Source organism: Entelurus aequoreus, linkage group LG10 (genome assembly GCF_033978785.1).
Source record: "Entelurus aequoreus isolate RoL-2023_Sb linkage group LG10, RoL_Eaeq_v1.1, whole genome shotgun sequence".
NCBI classification, from domain to species: Eukaryota; Metazoa; Chordata; class Actinopteri; order Syngnathiformes; family Syngnathidae; genus Entelurus; species Entelurus aequoreus.
In genome coordinates, this window is record NC_084740.1 from 56,632,577 (window position 1) to 56,657,557 (window position 24,981).

The 24,981-nt window shown below is 40.3% G+C and overlaps 1 protein-coding gene across 8 annotated transcripts in view; it reads right to left on the minus strand.

Moving 5' to 3' along the window:
• The window catches only part of si:dkey-82f1.1 (DENN domain-containing protein 2A), an 81,694-nt gene that overhangs the window by 52,699 nt on the left and 4,014 nt on the right, over positions 1-24,981 (minus strand). For 2 of the 8 annotated variants that reach the window (XM_062061257.1, XM_062061251.1), the window contains exons 1-2: positions 24,709-24,830; positions 22,916-23,025 (exon numbers count right to left, since the gene is read on the minus strand). The gene's annotated coding sequence lies outside the window, so the exon portion shown is untranslated. Of the gene's footprint in view, positions 1-17,510; positions 17,880-22,782; positions 22,865-22,909; positions 23,026-24,708; positions 24,831-24,941; positions 24,969-24,981 lie in introns of those variants that run through there. The other 6 variants (XM_062061255.1, XM_062061254.1, XM_062061256.1 and 3 more) reach the window with 6 other exon arrangements.

Here is a 24,981-nt window from a genome sequence, read left to right on the forward strand (position 1 = left end):
CTGTATATACGACGGATACTGCCCTCCAAAATAGTCTCTCTCTTTTTGATGAAATAACATTACAGGAATTGTTACGGCGTGTAAGTGGGATAAAACAAACAACATGTTTACTTGACCCACTTCCTGGGAAACTTATCAAGGAACTGTTTGTATTATTAGGTCCATCAGTGCTAAATATTATAAACGTATCACTTTCCTCTGGCCCTGTTTCCCTAGCATTCAAAAAAGCGGTTATTCATCCTGTGCTCAAAAGACCTAACCTCGATCCTGATCTCTTGGTAATCTACCGGCCGGTGTCCCACCTTCCGTTTATCTCGAAAATCCTCGAAAAAATTGTTGCACAGCAGCTAAATGAACACTTAGCGTCTAACAATCTCTGTGAACCCTTTCAGTCCGATTTCAGGGCAAATCACTCTACGGTGACAGCCCTCGCAAAAATGACTAATGATCTATTGCTAACGATGGATTCTGACGCGTCATCTATGTTGCTGCTTCTTGATCTTAGCGCCGCTTTCCATACCGTCCATCATAATATTTTATTAGAGCGTATCAAAACACGTGTTGGTATGTCAGACTTAGCCTTGTCTTGGTTTAACTCTTATCTTACTGACAGGATGCAGTGCGTCTCCCATAACAATGTGACCTCGGACTATGTTAAGGTAACGTGCGGAGTTCCCCAGGGTTCGGTTCTTGGCCCTGCACTCTTTAGTATTTACATGCTGCCGCTAGGTGACATCATACGTGTTAGCTTTCACTGTTATGCTGATGACACCCAACTCTACATGCCCCTAAAGCTGACCAACACGCCGGATTGTAGTCAGCTGGAGGCGTGTCTTAATGAAATTAAACAATGGATGTCTGGAACTTTTAGCAACTCAACGCTAAGAAACGGAAATGCTGATTATTGGTCCTGCTAGACACCGACATCTATTTAATAATACCACCTTAACATTTGACAACCAAACAATTATACACCTACTTAATAATACCACCTTAACATTTGACAACCAAACAATTAAACAAGGCGACTCGGTAAAGAATCTGTGTATTATCTTCGACCCAACTCTCTCGATTGAGTCACACATTAAGAGTGTTACTAAAACGGCCTTCTTTCATCTGAGTAATATTGCTAAAATTTGTTCCATTTTGTTCACCAGTCAATAAGGTCCGTTCATGTTTCTAATACAAAGTAGCGCATAGTTCCCTACTTATATCTGTCAGAACTCTCGATATGGAAGTGCTAAAAACTACAACATGGCTGACGGGGAGAAAACACAGTCAAAGTGGATGCAAGTAAATACAACCGCCCTCAAAACAGCACATCCTGAAGAGTCTTGAAGATGCTATGTAAAACACCATCCATGCTAAATGTTGACCAATTATTATTATCATTTTAATTATCATTATATGTTATACAAGTTTTTTAAATGTCGAGTAAAAAAGTAATCATATGACCACTTTAATGGGCTCCTAATCCTTCCCAAAAAAATTCCTGGAAATGTTGCACACTATCAAAGGGTAAAGATCTGTTAGAAGTATTATATTATATTAGTGTTATAAAAATTCTGGATTTCACCTACCGTATATCAGAATGTGAACCTTCAGAATATTTTGATGCTTGGTGAATGCCAAACTCTACCACAAAGTTTCCTGGAAAGTCATTGAATAGTCTTAGGAAAGGCCATTGAAAAGGGGGAGGAGTTAAGAGGACAATCATGCTTGTCTGTTGGCATGATTACACATGATGGTGTTGAAAAATGCAAAGGAAAAAGTTCCAGCTCTGCTTCCCTTCAATGACACTCACCAACTTGTGATTTCTCCTACTGACAGATACCACATGCTCTGTTGGCTGTGGAAGCCGCTGACAAGGGCAAGACTTGTTGCACTGAGACACACTCATGAGTGGCCATCTCCTAAATATTACTTAGATCTTAATGCCTGCAGGTTTTGCAGTTTATGGAGCTGTAGCACAACGTACCGCCAGTGGTTTATCAAGCTTCTGGCTTGTGAGCGGCTGAAGGCTGTACCCGTGGTATTTTTTCCCCTCTCTCCCAAACAGCTGCTTCCCATAAAGATCCATCACACCATCCAGCCCTGCAGGAACAGCTAAACGTGACCTCATCGTCCCTCGCTTGTTCTTCTCCTGTCTCTTGTTTCTAAATACCTAAAAAGGACAGAAGTCACTGGGTGCGCTTTACCGCTTTGGACGGCGGACACTGACACTGCACCACGCAAGTGTGCTTTAAAAAAAAAAGTGTAGCAACGAAGGAACACGATAGCTGAAAATTGGATTCATATAAAGCAAAGGGGGAAAAATATGTATTTTCTTTAGTTTCTTTCTGCACCCACGCTGCGCGGAGGACCCAATCCTTTAAAGATGCGGTTGACTTCGGCCCGAGCCAAATCCATGTCTGCTATCAATTTAATACACCACTGAGTGTTTAGCCTGCAGAATGACAGTCTTTCTCCGTTCTTCCTATCTTGCACAGCACTCTGCCTGCTTCCTGAAGAAGAAGGCTTGATGGTAAAGGAAGGGATGTATGGAGGGGGAGGTCAGGCAAATAAACAATGGAATTTTATCTCCGCTCAGCAGTCTCGCTTACTCTAACTCTTTTTTGGTTGGCTCTCCATCCCGACCAGGCCCCCGCTGCTTTCCCAAGCTGATTTCATAGCAAGGCGTTGGCCTTGAGCCAAACAGGCCAACTCTGACTGAATGCATGAATGCAATCAGAATCAGGACATTTATTGGTACTGTATTTCCCCCACAATGTCAGCCGCCATACAAACACACACATTTCATGCATTCATGCAAGGTCCAGTCCAAAAACCACTAAAAGCTCTTGTGTCCCGCTGTGCATCATTTAGTGCCATTGTGAGGCAGCGGTAAAAACCAGACAGGAACTGACAGGGGTCACCACAAACAATCCTCTGCCTGCATGTTTTTATTTTAATTTGGATCAATTGTCTAAATATACAAAACATTGACATCTATAGTGTTTCTTGTTATTGTGGCTGCCTATTCCAATGGGGTTCATAAGAATGGGCTACATTATTACTTTGGAGAATGTGTAAACAAACACTAAATTATACCTCTGATCCTACCAAGTGGAAGATTCCTATGATCTCTGTGTAATGAGTGGTTATTTTCTTGTTTGTGTTTATGCTAGCAAAGAGAAAGGAAGGGGTTTTGTGTCTTGCAGGAAACGGAAGTCATTCCAAGGCTCCAATAACAAAGTCATATGCCACTTATACATTCATTTGTTCAACTGTAAGGTCTAAATAAGAACATAACAAGGTTACAAAACGGAAGGAAAACTTCAGACAAGCTCAGCAAAATCTCCTGAGACGTCCTTGTCCTATTTACAAATGGCCAGTGTCACCACAGTGGTCAGGTTTTGCTTTGTAGCTTCCATTGCAAATTCCAATAAGTATAACTATGGCTAATAGGAGATAAGCACTGTTTGGAAGTAGAAACATCAGTGAGTACAAATATGGGAGCAGGAGATAAGCACTGCTTGGAAGTAGAAACATTAAATTGTATTTGTAAAACCTTCAAAGACCAACCACAATGAATGAGTAGCTTCTATAAAATAGAGGATTGAAAGAAGGTTAAATGTGGAGGAGGACACATTTATTAGGCAGAGCAAACACATTTCTTCCTGCTCCCTAACTGGCAGATCATGTTACATCTCCTTAAAGGGACACTCCCAAAGACAAGTCAGCTCCTCCTCCTGACTGTCAAGAAGATCCCGTCCACTGAGCCCTTAACTCATCCCCAGTCTGCTCCCAATTATCTCACTGGCTTCACAAAGTAGAGGCCAATGCCAACGGTTGCTAGGGCCCTCTTAACCCCATCCAACACTGTCTACGTCAAAGCTAAACAAGTCAATGTTTTGAGGTAAACGCAGACAAAAGCTTGCTATAAGGCACTTTAGTGGGCTGTAGGGGGGTGTTTACACTGCATGGACAATGGACAACCACAGCACTGTGGTAACAATGGAATCATAACACTTACAGTACAGATTCTGAATGACATAAATCTGCAAATGAAGAATATTCAATCTCACTACTAGCACATTGCAGTGTTTTTATTCAAAACTGCAAATAACTTTCTGTTTCACCTGGTCATAGTCAAGAAAACGTTTCAATAAATTAGGTCTTTACAAAAGTCTCATACACAAACCATGATTCTTTGTAACCGAATGCATGACTGTTACCAGAACAACCATGGTTTTGACAAAAAGTTTGTCATGACCCATGCAGACAAATAAAAACGGTACAATCAGGCAATATCAAAGACTACTGGTCTAGAGATAATTACATAATATGTTTCGGCTACCTCAGATGAGTAAGCAGGAAGCCGTACCTTGGTATGGCTGTGGTTGCAGAACTGGGTTTGCAGCAACCATAAAGGCCACTGACAGGAAATCCTGCCAAACAAAAGCTTACATGTAGCTTTTCTTGGCAATGGGCCTCGCTGTTTATCAGTTAGTGATACACTTTACTGGGTGAGCTCATTTTAAATATTAGGTGATCGAGGGATTCCTTTGTTCAAACAGATGTTGTCTCCCCGTGCCCTCAAGCTTTACATGACCACATTAAGGACCATTTCTTACAACCTCAGGCTTTACGGTTAGCAACACCCAAAAGGCTTGGAATGTTACGTCTAGGTGAAAAAAGTGCCATCATTCATGCCTGTTCTGCCAATTCTGAACCGTAATGGTAAAACCTGGACTTTTTCAACAACACATTGCTGCTCGAGAACTCTAACATTATCTTCTGGACTACCGATCGGCTTTCTCCTCCAAGCCACAGTCTCTTAGCTCTGAGCTGCAAAGCCAAACCTTATTCTTTGTTGGGGTTTTTTTGTTGTTGTTTGCCTTTGCAAACAGTTCATCCTTCCAAATGAACTACAACAGCCTCCATAGTCTCTCCTGCACGTCCATGCTGAGACAGATTTTTGTCATTCTCATCCAGCATCCCGTGGGGATTCAACGAGGCGAGAGCTTGGGAAAGTGCACTTCCGGAGTGTAAACTCCAGAGTCGGAGGCAACGTTTTTGACCCCCGCACACACCCAGTGACCAACATCTGCGGGCCTGAGCCAAGAACATAGAGAAGGGTGTTGAGTGTATAGTTAACATGCGTCTTAAGTTGTCTGGGAATGTCCCAGTCTACATACTGTACGGGAAACCAAACAAATGGTTCACTTTTCTAAGGAAACAAGTTCTACTTTTTCTCCATTTGTTGTCATTCTTGTTAGTTCCAATAGTACGCAAAAACTCCACAAAAAAGTCCTTCTTTTTGGTACTGGAATTTATTGGCCTTTTTGTGGTTCTGAGTCACAAAAAATGCAAATAGTTTGGTCCGTTTGTCCATCTTAGCTCAATAGTACTCAAACTTTTTACACCAAGTACCACCTCAAAAATATTTGGCTTTGAAAGTACCAACGTGTTTGCTATCCCTACATACACCTTGTATCACGGCCTGTACTTGCAGGTCATTGGCTTGAGGTGAATGTAATTAAAAATATACTACAATTCTATATCTTTGGTTAACAAATTTGTATTTGTACATTTACTTTATATGTGTATGTCATTAATACCATTTTTCTTTTTAAATATCTGGTGTTGCTTAGTACCACCAGATAATATCATGCTAGTAGTACAGTAGTAATGTGTAAGGTCAATGCCTAAAAAACAGGTAGAAACAAACCCTTCTTCCTACTTTTAGCGGTAATAAACGGACGGATAACAGCTTTCCTGAAAGGCTGGACCTTGGCGGAGGTATGCCCACAATTGTCCTTCCAGCCTTTCATTTGAAGGCGCACCCCAACATCCTCATTTCTCAACTGATTCTAACCCTTCTAACCTCAAAATGTGCGGCTTGCTTGAATCTGGAACTACTCAAAGGACTCGAAGGTTATTCCGCTTCCAGTGTTTCCAACATTGCTCCAAACTAACAAAGCGTGCGTTAACCTTTTCCCGTTTACCTCGGAATGCTCGCCGCAATATGGCGACGCGGGGCAAAAATCAAAGAGCCGCACGGCCACATTTAAGGTCCGCTTTGAACCCAGATGGCCACGTTCCTTTCCAGATGTCAGCCTTCTCCACGACCGAGCAAATGCTAAATGCATGTTGGCTATCCTATTTGGCTGCATTGAAGTGTGTAATGGAGTGTTCTCTGCAAAACCACATTGGGTCACAGCGTAGAGCCGCTAAGCTGCACAGATATGTGGTCTTTCTGGCAAACTACACCAAATACAATCCTGCTGTCATAATGGAAGTGACGCTTGCCTTTGCAACCCGAGCGCCAGCAAAAAGCCTTCTTTAAAAGCCACTGTTGGATTTCTACTTGACGCAGAGGACAGTAGAACACTCCAAGGGGTCGTACAATTTGGAATACAATAAATATTTGGAGGAGGAAAAGTCTCTAAAGTCACATAAAACAGGAGTTGTCTGAAATCCCTTTCAGAAAGCATGAAAGTGTTTGACTCAGCTTTTTATTTGGCGTTTTGGTGATAAAGAGACCAGAAAACACAAGTGTCACAATATGCTCCCTGACTTATTATGAAAGCTCAGTGAGAGTGTTTTATTGCTTACATGTTTTCTTTTGAAAGTTGTGAAGGATCATGGGTGACAACTTCACACTCGGGCTACAAATTTAAAACTTAAGACATTAGTGGTTTAAAGGTTTTACGCTTTACTTTTAAAAGGGCATCTATTATACAAAACCAACTTTTCTTACCTATTGGTACCTGTTTTTGTGTATCTCAGATCTGCATAAGTTCCGGAAATTTGAAATCAATATAGAGATATTAGTAAAACGATCTAGCCTTCCTTCATACTTTCTTCAAACTGCCAAATTTGTGACGTTTTCCCCATTGGTGACGTCAGCGGATATCTCCATAAACAGTAAAGTTTTCCCCACAGAACTTTCCGTGAGTCTGCCATTGTAGTCTAAGGTTACAGTCCATAAGTTTCTCTCTCCTATTGTTGTGGGGCAGACTGGCTCATATATGCACATGCATCCTTTGCTGTTGCCCTTTCTAATACAAAGTAGTGTACAGTTGTAACTGATGTATGTCAGTAGACTTGATAAGGAAGCGCTAAAAACTACAGCAAAGATGACGGTTAGAAGATGCAGTCGAAGTGGAGGCATGTAAATAACAAAATGACACATCTTGAAGAGACGGTCAGAAAGTGATGGTCTGTAAAAAAGCAAAGTTTTGACCAAAGAACCACCAGTACATGTGATGTAGACCACAAGGAAGTTTTTTAAATGCAAAAAAAAAAGTCTTTAAGAGTGACCCTGCTCTACTTTTATGTTTTATTGATATTTTTATAGCTCTTAACGTATCATTACTCTTATTCCTATTGTTTACCTAACCTGTTCCTATTGTGTCTATATATGCTTTTATATATGACAATGTTTACGTCGCCTATGTTGGTGAGCCAACAACAACTTTTCACCCCGATGGACAATGAAGATTTATTCTTTTCTATTCTGGAATGGATTATTTATCGTAACATCATGGGGGAAAACTGTTATGAAATATCACCAAAATGGAACAAACTGTATTTGATTTGATAAGTTTCAACAACAATGTTTTTACATTTTGCTATTAAAAGAGGTTAAATGTACAATGACAATAGTTGAACCCTTAAACCAATGATATATTTGTATTATTTTCTATATTAATCAGTTTTTCCCCCAATTTTTGGAAATCCAAACAATCTGGAATGTATTGTGTTTGATTTTAGAGGTTTTACTGTGTGTGTGTAAATAGGAGTCAGGGTTAAAAGTGCAAAACCGTCCAACTAGCAACTCCATGAATAGCTGTGCTAGCCCATGTGATGACATTCATTATCCATGCATGCATGTTTATATCTGGACTCCCACATGGTTATTTGTCTCATTTGCTGCACATTATCCATGCATGTGTGTATGTGTGTATGTGTGTGAACGTGTGCATGTGTGTGAACGTGTACAGGTGTGTATGTGTGCATGTGTGCATGTGTGTACATGTGCATGCGTGTACGCGTGTATGTGTGTGAATGTGCATGTGTGTACATGTGAATGTGTGCATGTTTATGTGTGCATGTGTGTGAATGTGTGTGAATGTGCATGTGTGTACATGTGAATGTGTGCATGTGTGTACATGTGAATGTGTGCATGTGTGTACATGTGAATGTGTGTATGTGTGCATGTGTGTATGTGGCGAGGCAAAAATAAGGTTTGGGGTGTTTTTGATCATGACTTTCGTAAAGCATGGCCATCTGCCAACATTTCAGACGGACAATATCCACTGAAGAAGAAGGGATTCTTTCAGCGTCACCGCAGGACACATTCTTTTCAGAGTGTCGTCGTGGTAACAACGGCACAGTGATGAGGGGGGCCCCACTGTCAAAGAGCAGTTCCTGTCAAGGGACGGAGGTGCAAGGGGGTCAGAACCTCCTCAGGCGCTGCTGTCACCTTTTTGTGAGCGGAGAAGAATGGAAAAACCAACTGGCTGTGCCCACTTACACCAGGGGTCGCGAACCTGCGGCTATATAGCGCCGCCCTAGTGGCTCCCTAGAGCTTTTTCAAAAATATATTAAAATGGAAAAAAGATGGGGGGGAAATATATTTTTTTGTTTTAATATGGTTTGTGTAAGAGGCCAAAGATGACACAAACCTTCCTAATGGTTAGAAATCTCACTGTTTATATTAAACATGCTTCACTGATGACACTATTTGGCGAGCGCCGATTTGCCCAACTAATTTAGGCGGTCCTTGAACTCACCGTAGTTTGTTGACATGTACAACTTTCTCCAACGCTGCTTAAGTAAGACGTGTTTTATGCCACTCCTTCTTTGTCTCATTTTGTCCACCAAACGTTTTATGCAGTGCGAATGCATAATTTTATTGACTTGTTGGAGTGCTAATCAGGCATATTTGGTCAGTGCATGACTGCAACCTAATCGATGCTAACATGCTATTTAGGCTAGCTGTATGTACATATTGCATCATTATGCCTCGTTTGTAGATATATTTGCATGTCTCATGACACAATGTCTGTATGTAACATTGGCTGCATTTCTCATAGTTGTTAGTGTGCCATGTTGTTCCAGACCACAGCAAACATTACCCAGCTTGCAAGGATTGTACAAACCCTGTTTCCATATGAGTTGGGAAATTGTGTTAGATGTAAATATAAACGGAATACAATGATTTGCAAATAATTTTCAAGCCATATTCAGTTGAATATGCTACAAAGACAACATATTTGATGTTCAAACTGATAAACATTTTTTTTTATTGCAAATAATCATTAACTTTAGAATTTGATGGCAGCAACACGTGACAAAGAAGTTGGGAAAGGTGGCAATAAATACTGATAAAGTTGAGGAATGCTCATCAAAGACTTATTTGGAACATCCCACAGGTGAACAGGCAAATTGGGAACAGGTGGGTGCCATGATTGGGTATAAAAGTAGATTCCATGAAATGCTCAGTCATTCACAAACAAGGATGGGGCGAGGGTCACCACTTTGTCAACAAATGCCTGAGCAAATTGTTGAACAGTTTAAGAAAAACCTTTCTCAAGCCGCTATTGCAAGGAATTTAGGGATTTCACCATCTGCGCTCCGTAATATCATCAAAGGATTCAGAGAATCTGGAGAAATCACTGCACGTAAGCAGCTAAACCCGTGACCTTCCATCCCTCAGGCTGTACTGCATCAACAAGCCACATCAGTGTGTAAAGGATATCACCACATGGGCTCAGGAGCACTTCAGAAACCCACTGTCAGTAACTACAGTTGGTCGCTACATCTGTAAGTGCAAGTTAAAACTCTCCTATGCAAGGCGAAAACCGTTTATCAACAACACCCAGAAACACCGTCGGCTTCGCTGGGCCTGAGCTCATCTAAGATGGACTGATGCAAAGTGGAAAAGTGTTCTGTGGTCTGACGAGTCCACATTTCAAATTGTTTTTGAAAACTGTGGACGTCGTGTCCTCCGGACCAAAGAGGAAAAGAACCATCCGGATTGTTCTAGGCGCAAAGTGTAAAAGGCAGCATGTGTGATGGTATGGGGGTGTATTAGTGCCCAAGACATGGGTAACTTACACATCTGTGAAGGCACCATTAATGCTGAAAGGTACATACAGGTTTTGGAGCAACATATGTTGCCATCCAAGCAACGTTACCATGGACGCCCCTGCTTATTTCAGCAAGACAATGCCAAGCCACGTGTTACATCAACGTGGCTTCATAGTAAAAGAGTGCTGGTACTAGACTGGCCTGCCTGTAGTCCAGACCTGTCTCCCATTGAAAATGTGTGGCGCATTATGAAGCCTAAAATAGCACGAGGGACACCCCCGGACTGTTGAACAACTTAAGCTGTACATCAAGCAAGAATGGGAAAGAATTCCACCTGAGAAGCTTCAAAAATGTGTCTCCTCGGTTCCCAAACCTTTACTGAGTGTTGTTAAAAGGAAAGGCCATGTAACACAGTGGTGAACATGCCCTTTCCCAACTACTTTGGCACGTGTTGCAGCCATGAAATTCTAAGTTAATTAGTATTTGCAAACAAAAAATAAAGTTTATGAGTTTGAACATCAAATATGTTGTCTTTGTAGTGCATTCAATTGAATATGGCTTGAAAAGGATTTGCAAATCATTGTATTCCGTTTATATTTACATCTAACACAATTTCCCAACTCATATGGAAACGGGGTTTGTAATAAATCCATTAGAAGAAGACAGTTTCCTTTAACTTGGACACACACATATATACCTTTGGTCATTCTAAGTCAGTCATTTCCAGGACTTATCTCACCTTGTGAGAAGTTTTACTAATGTTTTCCAATGTTGTAAAAAATGTGTTATATGTAAATATTACATTTCAACATTTCTGTCAACTAAGATTTGTGTCAGCAGTCATTTTGATAGTAGGCTAATATAGCTCATATAGACACTTACATCATGTGTTGCCTTCATTATAACACTTATATAAGACTTTTAAAGTCATTTTGATAGTAGGCTAATATAGCTAATATAGACACTTACATCATGTGTTGCCTTCATTATAACACTTATATAAGACTTTTAAAGTCATTTTGATAGTAGGCTAATATAACTAATATAGAAAATTACATCATGTGTTGCCTTCATTATAACACTTATATAAGACTTTTAAAGTCATTTTGATAGTAGGCTAATATAACTAATATAGACACTTACATCATGTGTTGCCTTCATTATAACACTTATATAAGACTTTTAAAGTCATTTTGATAGTAGGCTAATATAACTAATATAGACACTTACATCATGTGTTGCCTTCATTATAACACTTATATAAGACTTTTAAAGTCATTTTGATAGTAGGCTAATACAACTAATATAGACACTTACATCATGTGTTGCCTTCATTATAACACTTATATAAGACTACATTTTTTGCGGCTCCAGACATATTTTTTTTGTATTTTGGGTCCAATATTTCAACATTTTGGGTTGCCGACCCCTGTTATAGACTGACAAGCACATGTGTATCAAATTATTCTGGGTCCAATATGTCTCGTTCAACATTTTGTGTTGCCGACCCCGGGCTTAGACAAACATACACTCTATGAGGACAAAAGTATTGGGACATCTGGCCACATTAGCCATACTGGAGGGGAAGTTGAAGCAACCGCCCCAAGACTTTTGTCCATATAATAAATATTATAGTGTTTTAAGCCTCAATTGAGTCATTAAAATGACAAGTTCTCCAAGTGACAGCATCACAACCCAAGTGCATGCACGAGTATGAGCTCAAAGTCAGCCTACTCTCACTCAACTCCACTTGGTGACTCATCAACAAAATCCACTACTGCACTTCCTCAGGCAAAAACAAGCAATGAGAGATTGTCACAAGAGTAAACATCTGAGACTCATGTTCTACAACTTCTCTGGACTTCCTACTAAAAATTGGTGTACGCTTAAATTTAGAAAAGGGCGTAGGCTAAAAAATTCAGATGTATTAGAGTGCGCGCATGCACTAATCTATCACATTGAATTAGTGGGAGTGGCCCAAACCACGCCCCATTTAAATATGCAAATCATATTGAAATGAGCCATGTGTCTGAGATCCCACAATCTGCCCTTCTAGAATTCACCACCAAGCAGTCCAAGATGCTTCTTTCAGGACTTTTCAGCAAAAGAAAGAGGGTTGAGTGTGTCAATGCTGTGGAGTCAGGAAGTGATCAGACATAAGTGATGGATCAGGAAGTGATCAGAAATAAGTGGTAGATCAGGAAGTGATCAGAAATAAGTGGTAGATCAGGAAGTGATCAGAAATAAGTGATAGATCAGGAAGTGACCCGAAATAAGTGATAGATCAGGAAGTGATCAGAAATAAGTGGTAGATCAGGAAGTGATCAGAAATAAGTGGTAGATCAGGAAGTGATCAGAAATAAGTGATATATCAGGAGTTGATCAGAAATAAGTGGTAGATCAGGAAGTGGTCAGAAATAAGTGGTCGATCAGGAAGTGATCAGAAATAAGTGGTCGATCAGGAAGTGATCCGAAATAAGTGGTAGATCAGGAATTGATCAGAAATAAGTGGTAGATCAGGAAGTGATCCGAAATAAGTGGTAGATCAGGAAGTGATCAGAAATAAGTGGTAGATCAGGAAGTGATCAGAAATAAGTGGTCGATCAGGAAGTGATCAGAAATAAGTGATAGATCAGGAATTGATCAGAAATAAGTGGTAGATCGGGAAGTGATCAGAAATAAGTGGTAGATCAGGAAGTGATCAGAAATAAGTGGTAGATCAGGAAGTGATCAGAAATAAGTGGTCGACTCCATGCCGTCTTCGTGATGGCTCACAACTCAGGTGGGACTGAGTTCCATAACTTGGGTGCGGATGCGGAAAAAGAACGATCCCTCCATTTTTAAAGTCTACTTCCAAAGATGTCTGTAAGGATGAGCACATATTCCTCGGTGGGTGGCCAAGAGTTCAAGTATCAGCCAAGTGTGCTGGGGCCAGACCATCGATGGCCTTAAAACAAAAAGAAGGATTTTAAAATGCATTCTAAAACCCACTGGGAGCCAATGGAGAGCAAAGAGAACCGCGGCCCTATGGGCATGTTTTGGAGGCGAGCAGCTGCATGTTCTACTAACTGGAGCTTGTGGAGGAGTGACTGATGTAGTCTGAGGTCTCTTCCGTCGTGCCCACTGGCTTGACTTGTGTCTTGCCCTGATGTGGATCAGAGCCCAGGGTGTCGTTTGAGGCATTTGTGATTAAGGGCAACATACATTTACTTAGATTGATTGATTTGATTGAATTATGATTTTTTTATTTATTTTGCACAAAAAAATACTAAACATTTACTTTCCCATTAATTTGTTTTAGTTGAAAATGTGCATTGTTATACGCATTATCATGTCATATCATATGGTATAGTTAAATTCAAGTTTGAGTCACATGGTATAAAAATCGTTTTACCCAAATCAAAAAGTGTAAAAAAAAATGTAATTGATGGGTTAGGAAGGGTCCTCTAAATAAAATTCCGCTTAGGGCCCCAATTTAGTCAGGGACGACCCTGTTGGTATGTTTACCTCACTAACCTTGTCATTAATAAGGTCCTTTATGAAAAGACAAGCAATATGTTCAAAGATCATGTGTAAAACAGGACTCCTGGGTTGTTTTTAAAGGCAGAGCGCAAACAAACTTGTCAAACATCCACATCAGTGGTCCCAATTCCCAAGTCCACAAACTGGTAAAGGGAGACATTTGAATATTTAGTCATCTGGGAACCTTATTTGAAAAGACTCCCCTATCACATAAGCCAGCTAGCTCACTGAAGCTAAGATGAAGATTACACTTGCATTTGAAGGCAGTATAAATACTGAATGTGTCTGTAAATCAAAGAGCTGTTTGGCTGCCGGGGCATTGGAGTCAATCAAAGGTCCCTGCTCCTGGTCTAGATCGTAAAAAAAAGATCACACCACATCAGACTAGCTTGAGGAAGCCCAAAGAACTGGATTGTGTTGACTGTGAACCATGTGGTCAGTTTACAGGGACATAGCGGACATTCCTGATAGCTCTGCAATGTAACAAGCAACACAGCATCCTTTATGTCTGGCAAAGACACACACCTGATGCACAACAGTGTCTATTTCATCATTCAAGCCAGGGATGTCAAACATGCGACCCGGATAGGGCCTGCTAACAGGTTCAATCCGGCCCGTGAGATGAGTTTGCTCAGTGTGAAATTGAGCTACATTTTGAACTGAAAGAAACTGCTGTTTTAAATGGATGTCACAATAGCAATTCTGTTAGGCAAGCAAATAGAGCAAGCACACCAAGCGAGAGGTACACACTCCAGCCAACTGCAGTGAAATAAAGACTTCAAATGCTGCACAGTGATATAGTTCTGTGAACATTGTTGTCTTAGTGTGTGATTTACTGCAACACTGTCAGTCTTTGAAGGTAGCTTTTGTTTGTTGAAACTCTTCACACATTGCACAGCTTTTGTTTCCTATCAATACACGGTGATGCCTCAGTTTTCCACCTCAGTCCGTAAGGTTTGTTGAGATATGTGGAAATGAAAAATCTGATTTATGCTTTATTTAGGTTTTTGTTCAACCCTCGATGGGCTGGGACCTAAAGTTGAATTGCTTTGTAGATCCACGGAATGAAGTCTAAGTTCTTCATGGTCTTTTTGAAACTGCACCAATTTTTTCCTGAGAATTTTCAACTAACTTGAAGTGTTTTGTCAATAGGATTTCTTTTGTAATATGTACATTTTCATAATGTGCTTGTTCTATTTTGGTCCAAAGTAAAACAGAAAACAATCTAAAGTTGTATTTTTAAGAGATCATGCGATGATTGAAGCCGTCCGGCCTGCGTGGGAATAGATTTTCCTGAGCTAGAATGAGTTTGACACGCCTGCTTTAAACTGAGCTCTTTTATAATTCTAATCATGTCAAGGAACAACATGTTTTCATTCAGTCATTCATAAACATTAGTAGAATTTAGTAAACAAAGGACAGATATACACTTGTTTAATGGTCTTCTCTCATGCTAAAGTATTGACATGTATCCTATGCTACTAAGGTTGTTTTGAAGGCAGCACATAGTTCAGGTCTCAGTGTCATGTGACTGTGTGAACCCATGTTGACCACAGATGGCGAATAATGCATCACTTCCTGTGTGTCGGCCAGATGTCGTCAGCTGACTGCAGCATGAATCACTGTCAAGTCACTGACTTGCTGGCGTATTTTGTTTTTTCCATACGGACTGTGGACCATATTTGCTCAACTGCAGAGAGTACCACAACCTCTAGTGCATTATTGTGCAGAGAGTACCACACATTATTGTGCAGAGAGTACCACAAGCATTATTGTGCAGAGAGTACCACAAGCATTATTGTGCAGAGTAAAACTATGGAACGGACTGAGTAAGAAGTCAAAGAATGTTTCAAGTTCAAGAAACAGTACAAACTTGTGGTGTTGACATCAGAATTTGTCTGATATTCCTTACATTATTCCTGCAGTCATTCATTCATTAATATCTAATACGTTCATATGAATGATACATTCATTTTTTTGTCAGTCTATACTTCCGTGTTTATTCCTTTATTGCTTAATCAAGCATGTATTTATTAGACATTTCTTTATTCTTGTCTTGTCAATATTTCTTATTCTAAGTACCTAATAAATTACACCATTACTTTTACCTGCCGTTTATTTGAACTAAGGTGTTTATCTAAGAGCATGATGTTTTTTTCCGAGGAACTTTTGGAATGTTTCATGTGTTCATGCAGCTACAGAATGAACAACACATTTGTGTAACATATTCTGAGACACTTTCATGAAGCAGGCTGGAGGCTATAGACAATGAAATCCACTTTTAATCTGCTTCTTGTGCTATCTGATGAGGATTCATAATCCATTCATTTAGGCCTGGCATTTAATCCAGTGTTTCTGCATCATCAAGTCAATTCAGCTGAAGCAATAAATCCTCTTCAGTAAATTTAGCGTGACATGATTCTGTGGATTTGTTTCCTCATATATGTGTGGAATTAATCAAATAATTATTTAAAATAGGGTATGTATACACAAACAGCATATTTTCGAGGCACTTTTACGAAATGCAGTCCATTTTTTTTAAATCTGCCTGTTGTGGTATTTCATAATGCTTTTATTAGTTTAGGTGGACTACTCACCCGTTTATTGAGGCTTGGCATCTAATCGAGTGGAGACCATTGTTTCTGCATCATTATGATTCTATGCAAGTCAATTCACCTAAAGTAACAAGTCCTCTTGAATGATTTTAGTGTGAAGGAATTCTGTGGATTTGTTTTACCATTTGTGTGGATTTAATCAAATAATTCTTTAAAGTAGGGTATGTATACAAAAATAAAAAAATGTGAGGCACTTTTATGAAACAAACTTTAGGCTCCAGAGAATAAAATATATATTTTTAATCTGCTACTTGAGGAAGATCTCATAAATTTAGGTGGACTAAGCACCCATTTATTTAGGCCTGGCATGTAATCGAGTGGAGACCAATGTTTCTGCATCATTGTAATTCTATGCAAGTCAATTCAGCTGAAGCAATAAGTCCTCTTCAGTAATTATAGCGTGACGTGATTCTGTGGCTTTGTTTCCTCATATGTGTGGAATTAATCAAATAATGATTTAAAGTAGGGTATGTATACACAAACAACATATTTTCGAGGTACTTTTATGAAATACACTTAAGGCTATAGAGAGTAATGTCCATTTTTCAATCTGCTTCTTAGGTTAGATAGTACTTTCTTGTGCTATTTCATAAGGATTTTATCAGTTTAGGTGGACTACTGAGCTGTTTATTGAGGGCTGGCATCTAATCGAGTGGAGACCATTGTTTCTGCATCATTATGATTGCAATTCAGCTGAAGAAACAAGTCCTCTGCAGTGACTTTAGTGTGAAGTGATTCTGTGGATTGATTTCCCTATATGAGTGGAATGAATCATAATCTTATTAATATTTGAAGTGGGGTGTTTTTTATGAAAAAAACATATTTCCAAGAGACTTTTATAAAGCAGACTTGGGGCTACAGAGAATGAAGTCCAATTTCTTCATTTGCTTCCTGTGCTACTGGATGAGGTGGACTACGTACTGTACTTGTTGATTAAATGAGGCCCGGCGTGTAATCCAGTGGAGGCTGCTGTGATTGTATGCAAGTCAAAGCAGGCGCAGGGACCCTCCATGAAGACCCCTGCTTTTGTTCAGGGTGAAGAATGCTCAGCCCCCTCCTCCTCCTTTTTAACCTGCCAATGGGTGATGGCTTCAGCATGCATGCTGACTTGCATCCAAATGTTTTCATTTAGAGTAACCGGCGTTGGGGTTGAGTCACGTCATGTTCAGAAACTTGAAGCCCAGCTAAAAAGTGCAGTCCACATAGTAGCAGCTCACATAAACGCCAACAAAGTCACTTTTCATTCATGGTTCTAGTCCCAACACTCCAATCCAAAGACAGACTCCTTACCTTTCCCAGCTGGCCGTGCGGCGATGAAGCGCTGCTGCGGTGGTGGTGGAGCTTCATGTTGCGTAATGGCAGCCAGCATCCACTTCTTGCATGGCTCCTCCAGCCTGGTCCACACTTCTCAGCGGGCTTTGCCCTCACTTCCAAGAAGCGCCGCGCCGTTCCTCCCACAACAGAGACGCTTTCAAGGCTTTAAAAGTTAGGAAATTCCCTCCTTCCTGGGCTTTTTTTGCATCCTCCTTCTACTCGCTCACTCTGACTCTTATTTCTCAATGACCATGCATCCCCTCTCTCTCTCTCTCTCTCCTTCTGTTGCCCTTCTTCAAACTTTTTCCACTCCTCCATTCCTCAGGCCACCCCTCTCTCTCTTCTCTCGCTCTATTTTCCATCATCACCCCCACTCCAAAACTCCTCCCAGCCTAAGCAAAACCCCCCACTGCTGAACTAATCTGCAGCTGGCCAGGGGATTGGAGCAGGGGTTGTCAAGGAAACCAAGTGTCCTGTCCCCCCCCAAAAGGGGTAAAAAAAAAAACAGGAGGGGAGATGAGGAAGGGGCTTAACTAAATGCATGAATAACTCCACTCCTCTGGGAGTCAATTAAAGATGTTTATTGTATCTTTGTGCTGATCAACAACAAGAGCGACAACAGCACCACTGCTGCAGGAATACCTTTTTTTTGTGGAAAAACCAAAGAAAAAGAGCAGACAACATGGCTGGACGTTACACTTTGAGGAGCGGCATGATTAATAATTAAGCCCAAAGCTCGTTTTCGGCAAGTGCAAACACGGAGCGCGTTGACATATATCACCAGTGTGTTCCGATGGAAACGTGTTGAGAGATAAAAAGGATATATTGAATAATGCTTTAGTTATAATGCTGCTGCCTTAAAGGAGAACTGCACTTTTGGGGGAATTTTGCCTGTAATTCACAGTCTTTATGAGAGACAACAACACATATGTTTTTTTTCTTTTTTTAATGCATTCTAACTCGTAAATACAAGTCGCTTACAATGGAGTCAATGGGAAGTCTAAATAGTCATCCAAAAAACACCAACAACACCCCATGTATATTTTGTGACAGCCACAACAGAAGATGAAGTGAAAAATGCCATGTCCGAAGTGAAACATGGTAAAGCAGTTGGACCAGAGAGGATACCGATCCAAGCCATGGAAGCACTCAACGAAATTGGAACATCAGAGCTGACAAATTTGTTGGCGACAGGCAATATTCCATCAGCTGTGACAACATCTATTTGCCAAAGAAACTGGGAGCTGCAGACTGTGATCAGCATAGATTGACAAGCCTTATGAGTCCATCCATTTTATACCGCTTGTCCCTCTCGGAGTCGCGGGGGTTGAAGCCTATCCCAGATGCATTCAGGCGGAAGGCGGGGTACACCCTGGACAAGTGGCCACCTCATGGCAGGGCCAACACAGATAGACAGACAACATTCACACACTAGGGACCATTTAGTGTTGCCAATCAACCTATCCCCAGGTGCATGTCTCTGGAGGTGGGAGGGGCCTATCCCCAGGTGCATGTCTTTGGAGGTGGCAGGAAGTTAGTTCGAAAGCACTAACCCCTGTTCCACCGTGCTGCCCTCCTTATGAGTCATACCACCACAATGATTCTTAGAGTACTGATGGCAAGATACATGCAGAGCTTTCGGATTCCTCCCAAAGCACGGATGCTATATTCACACGCCGTATGTTAATGGGAAGATCAATAGAAGTGCAAGCGGATGTATACCTGTGTTTTATACACTATTCCAAAGCATTCGATAAAGTGAAACATAAAAATATTTTCCAAATCTTGAATGAGCAGCAATCCGAATAGATGGTGAATGCAGTCAATTCAAAGTCCTTCAAAGGGGTTTTGGACAAGGTTGTGTACAATCTCCTGATCTGTTTAACGTCTACAGCCAAATGATCTTAGGCAACATTAATCATCAAGATGGAATACAAGTCGAAGGAATGAATGTTAACAATCTGAGATGTACAGATGACACTGTGCGAGTGGCAGACTCTGAAGAAAAGCTACACAACATACTGAACGCAGTAGTAGCCCACGGTGAAGTAAACGGCTCTAAACCTCAATCAAAACCGAATGCATGACAGTTTCAAAGAAAACACCAGAGATGGGCAAGCTACTTGGAAAATGTAATAAGCTAAACTACAAGTTATTCTTGATTAAATGTAGCTAAGCTACAGGGGAAGCTATCCTCTGAGAATTGTAGCAAGCTACACTACAAGCTACACAACAAAAGTAGCTAGTCACATCAAAGCTACATTGAACAACATTTCTATCTATGGTCCACATGTATAATATCAATGTTCATGTAAGTGTACAAATATTACTATTAACTATCTGTAATTTAGCTGGGGACACCCTACAACTACCTCTAGGGGTCACTCTATGTATTTATTTAGTTTGCCTTTTCTTTGGCCCACCCCATTATGTTATTAATGTTGTCTACCTACAGTAAAAAACAGCATCTATCTATGTCTTGACAATAAAACAAAGACTTGTGTGTAGTTAGTGAACAGTTGCTAATGGTAATGTGCAGTAAAAGTTGTCATGAAGTCACTTAATGTGTGTTCCTACATTTGTGTTCCACCTCTTATATGAAGAGAGCACTTATTATGTTGCTTTACAGAGTTAACAACTACAAACTAAGGCATAGTTTTCTCTAAAGGCATACATGTGTGTAAATATGGCCAAGGACACGCATTATTGTGGGTTCCTGCACCTCATCGTCATCACTAAAGGAAAAATCTCATCTGTGGGAGACAATTCCTCTGACATTTTTTTTTAGTGGTCAGCTTGAAGCGTCCCTCTGTCTCGGACTCCCTCCTGGTCATGTGACATGAGCATCTCTTAGGATTTTGCTTATCTTGCCTCTGATTGGCCAGTCTGTAATGTTTGGCCCTAATCTTAGCCAATTGTGACTCATCATAGGAACACCAAGCAACCATCATGGATGTTCTCATTCATCCATCATAGGAACACCAACCAACCATCGTGGATGTTCTCATTCATCCATCATAGGAACACCAAGCAACCATCATGGATGTTCTCATTCATCCATCATAGGAACACCAAGCAACCATCATGGATGTTCTCATTCATCCATCATAGGAACACCAAGCAACCATCATGGATGTTCTCATTCATCCATCATAGGAACACCAAGCAACCATCATGGATGTTCTCATTCATCCATCATAGGAACACCAAGCAACCATCATGGATGTTCTCATTCATCCATCATAGGAACACCAAGCAACCATCATGGATGTTCTCATTCATCCATCATAGGAACACCAAGGAACCATCATGGATGTTCTCATTCATCCATCATAGGAACACCAAGCAACCATCATGGATATTCTCATTCATCCAGCTCATTGGATTTAATACATATTTTTTTGTAGCCTGGATTCGAAATCTATTTTCTGTCTTTGTAGCTTGTAGCTTTGATGTAAGCTACCTCGCTACATGGGTCTAAAAGTAGCTAAGCTACAGGAAAAGCTACCCGTTAAAAAAGTAGCTAAGCTAAGTTAAGATATGTACTGTACATCACTGGTAAGCACATCCATCTGCATGTAACATCACATGCAACAACAAGAAAATTAAACATGTGGATCAATTTCAAATACCTCGGCATCACGGTAACACCCGATGGTAGATGTGTAAAAGAGATAAACAAACGGATTGCCATGTCAAGAGACAGCTTCAACAAAATGAGTCTTATACGTAGCAATAGAAACATCTCACTCGACACCAAACTCAAGAGTCCTCAAAACGTCTGCCCTACTTTATAACTGTGAATGCTGGACTTTAAAAATCCACAACTGAGAAAATTAGAGGCAACTGTAATGTGGTTCTTCCGAAAAAATACTCTGCACATCAGGGACTGAAAAGAAAATAAGGAAGAGCTTAGTTTTTGAACTAAAATGCACACCAAACGTTTGCCCCAGTTTCCGTATTACGTCTCGGTTATCACATGTCCTAAGACTGCGCAAAACAAACTAGTCCCTTTGCCCACATATCATTCCGCAGAATCAAGTACCCAAACAAAGAATCCCACGGGGCCAAAGAAAATTGCAAGTTCTAGCGCTTTGATAAAGAATGTGAGAAAAGTACGGCATCCCTCTACGCTCATTGCCATCTTCACCAGCAAGCTTTCAAAGAAGGTCAAAGTCATTTCATCCATCATTTATATGTATTTTGCATTATTTCTGCATGTAAAACTGTAATCATTATCTACTAAAATGTATTCTCTCTCAATATTTTTGGACGTCTGGAACGTATCAATTGGATTTGTATGATTTCTTACGAGGAAAATTGATTCAGGGCTTTTGGAATGAATGATTAAACAAACCAAGCTACCACAGATATTGGAGTTATTTGTTTCTTGCGTGTTTGTAGGACTTGCACTGGGTTCTTTCCAACTTTCCTAGTCCTCTCTCTGATGAGTGGCTTCATGGAAAACAACACCAGAAGAAACCTGACTGACAACTTTTGTAAAATAGTTTCCGAATTCTGCCGAGCAACAAGTGGCCACTATGTGTGCACAAATAAAACTTAGCTTGCTTGTTAACTAAAAATGTTTCAAAGATCTCAACCCTGGAGGCTGCACTATTTGGAGGATCCAGTCTACATGGTGTCCACCTTTCTACATAGGAACATTTAGACATTGGGAACTTTCCTGCTTGTGTCACCCATTCCTTTATGTGACCGTGCCAGTTAGCGTTATCACCTTAACACAATTGAACACAAATTCAAGCTCATTAACCTGGAGCTTATTCAGTTTTCCTGATAGCATATCTACAGTAGGGAAGGGGTTCATATGGCCACGTTCCTGGCTGGATCTGGCATGAGAGGAAGAGGGGAGTTACTTAATGCAGTCTACTGAAAAGGATGGTAAGCGCCACTCTACCGAGCAACTGACGCTGTGGTCAAGTTGTCACATTTTAATATACTCAACACTCAACTGGGTAGTGCATCCACCAATTCGTCACGTTTCATGTGTCAGGTAAACTTCCTACTCTACTCCATTATTTTTCCATACAAAAATGCTACTTTGAATATTGGGTTGCACTGTAGGAATCATAATACTGGACCCATGCTTGAATAAATTAGAAATGGATGCTATATTATATTAACACCATCTAGGACAATGGAATTTAATGAGGTTTTATTTAGTTTACAGGTTAACGGGCCAACCCAGTCACATAAATAAGACACCTTAATAAAGTTTTGACGTCATCACCTTAGCAAAAGCTATTCTGCTGACCTTTGGGCTGAAAACTCAGACCCTGCCTTTGAAAAAAAAAATCCTGGTGTGTCCATCAATAGCTGTGGTGGGAACTGGGGGAGTAACATCTGTTTGGCGTTTATCCCACCTTATTGTCTTGATGGTGTCCTCCAACAAGCCTACAGCTGGGATTCAGGGAGTGCACCAAACCAGTCCAGGGGAACATGCTTGCTCTGGGTTCTTATCCTTCCACAGCTCCTGTGAAGGTAAGGAACACAACATGTGGGATGTGCCTCCTCATTTCCTTTCTTTAATGCCCCAGACGGAGTTTGCACTGCTGCTTAAATAATGTCATATTAGCTGAGGAAAAAGGAGTCTCCTCTCAGGAAGTTGTGCTACTTCCACAACACATGCGACTACAAAGGCTCCACTGTTTTATGACCAGTGTACACCCACACGTCTGGGACATAATCACCCTTTAAAAACACATTTGGACCACCATGGCATTATTATATATGTTTAACACTTATTTTTTATTCCAGATTGTCAAATTTAGGATTGATATTCTACTGACCCAGCAAGACCCTCTGTGAGGAACACACGCACTATTTCAAATGCAACAACCAGATCAAATGTGTTGACATCCTTTACGTCTGTATGAAATGTAACGTCCATCCATCCATTTTCTACCGCGTGTTATGATATTGAAATCTTGAAAAGTAATGACATTTGTTGGGAACATTTCTTCCAATGAAAATGAATAACCTGACTTCCCAACATGGCGACCATAGCCTACTGACGTGCACATAATGAAGTTTATCCAGTTATTGTCCCTTTAAAGGCAGATATTATGTAGACATGTTTCATGTCTAATCCAACTTGAGGTGGTTTTGGTAACTGATCATTTTTAAGATACTAAATGAAAGACATGTTCAAAGTCCTAAGTGGTGGACGCGGCCTACACCTCTACTTGTTCATGGAAAAGGGTAAATGTGGTTGATAGACAAATGCATCAAGATGCACATTCAAGTGATGCTTTGCAATGTTTTTTTCCTGTCCAATGTTTATTTTTAAAAAAACACATAGGTACATCGTGTTTCAGCAATCACAACTGCAAAATAAACTGCATAAAACATAAAGAAAGCATTTTTCAGTCTTTGTGGCATATGCTGACACTTTTGTTTTTGCAAACATATTTTTGTGGGTCTAACAAGGCTAGAAATGTAAATGCATTATGCACAACAAAGTTGATTAAAAAGTGTCAAAACCGCAATAAAAGTTCACCTCCAGGCAGCTACAACCCTAAACTAACACCCTCCCCAGATTGCTAATAATCAAATGTAAACAATCAAATGCAGATACTTTTTCTTATGCCTTCTGATCTCTCTCTCTCTCTCTCTCTCTCTCTCTCTCTCTCTCTCTCTCTCTCTCTCTCTCTCTCTCTCTCTATGTCCACTACTTGCTGTCCATATCCTACCACCCCCCCCCCCAACCCCCGATTGTAAATAATGTAAATAATTCAATGTGATTATCTTGTGTGATGACTGTATTATGATGATAGTATATATCTGATAGTATATATCTGTATCATGAATCAATTTAAGTGGACCCCGACTTAAACAAGTTGAAAAACTTATTCGGGTGTTACCATTTAGTGGTCAATTGTACGGAATATGTACTTCACTGTGCAACCTACTAATAAAAGTCTCAATCAATCAGTCAGTCAGTCAGTCCATGTTGGATTGACCACTAAGACACTTCCTGTTTTCGCTTTTAATTCCTTATTTGGTTATGGTCGAGAACTCAAAAGATGAGGTAACCTGGCTTTAAATGACGTGTAAAATGTCGCCATCTGTCGGGGGGTTGTCGTCACTGCACGATATTCAACAGTTTACTATGACGAAAATGTGATTCAATTCCAGATTATTTGTATTGATTTACCTTTGAGAGGAAGTTTGTTGTCGTGGTATGGCTTGTAATGATCAGTTTATACAAGCAATGTGTTTATTCCGACCAGCTCTCAGAGTAGCACAGGATTCAATGTGTCACAACAACAAGCGTTCTAACGTCACATCCGGTCGGAGACATCCTGTATGCTATATCAGAATAAAGGCATAACAGATAACGCCACATTTGTAACCTTCCATAATGGCGGATTATTTGTATTGACTTACCTTTGAGAGGAAGTGTGTAACCTTCCATAAAGGCTAATTA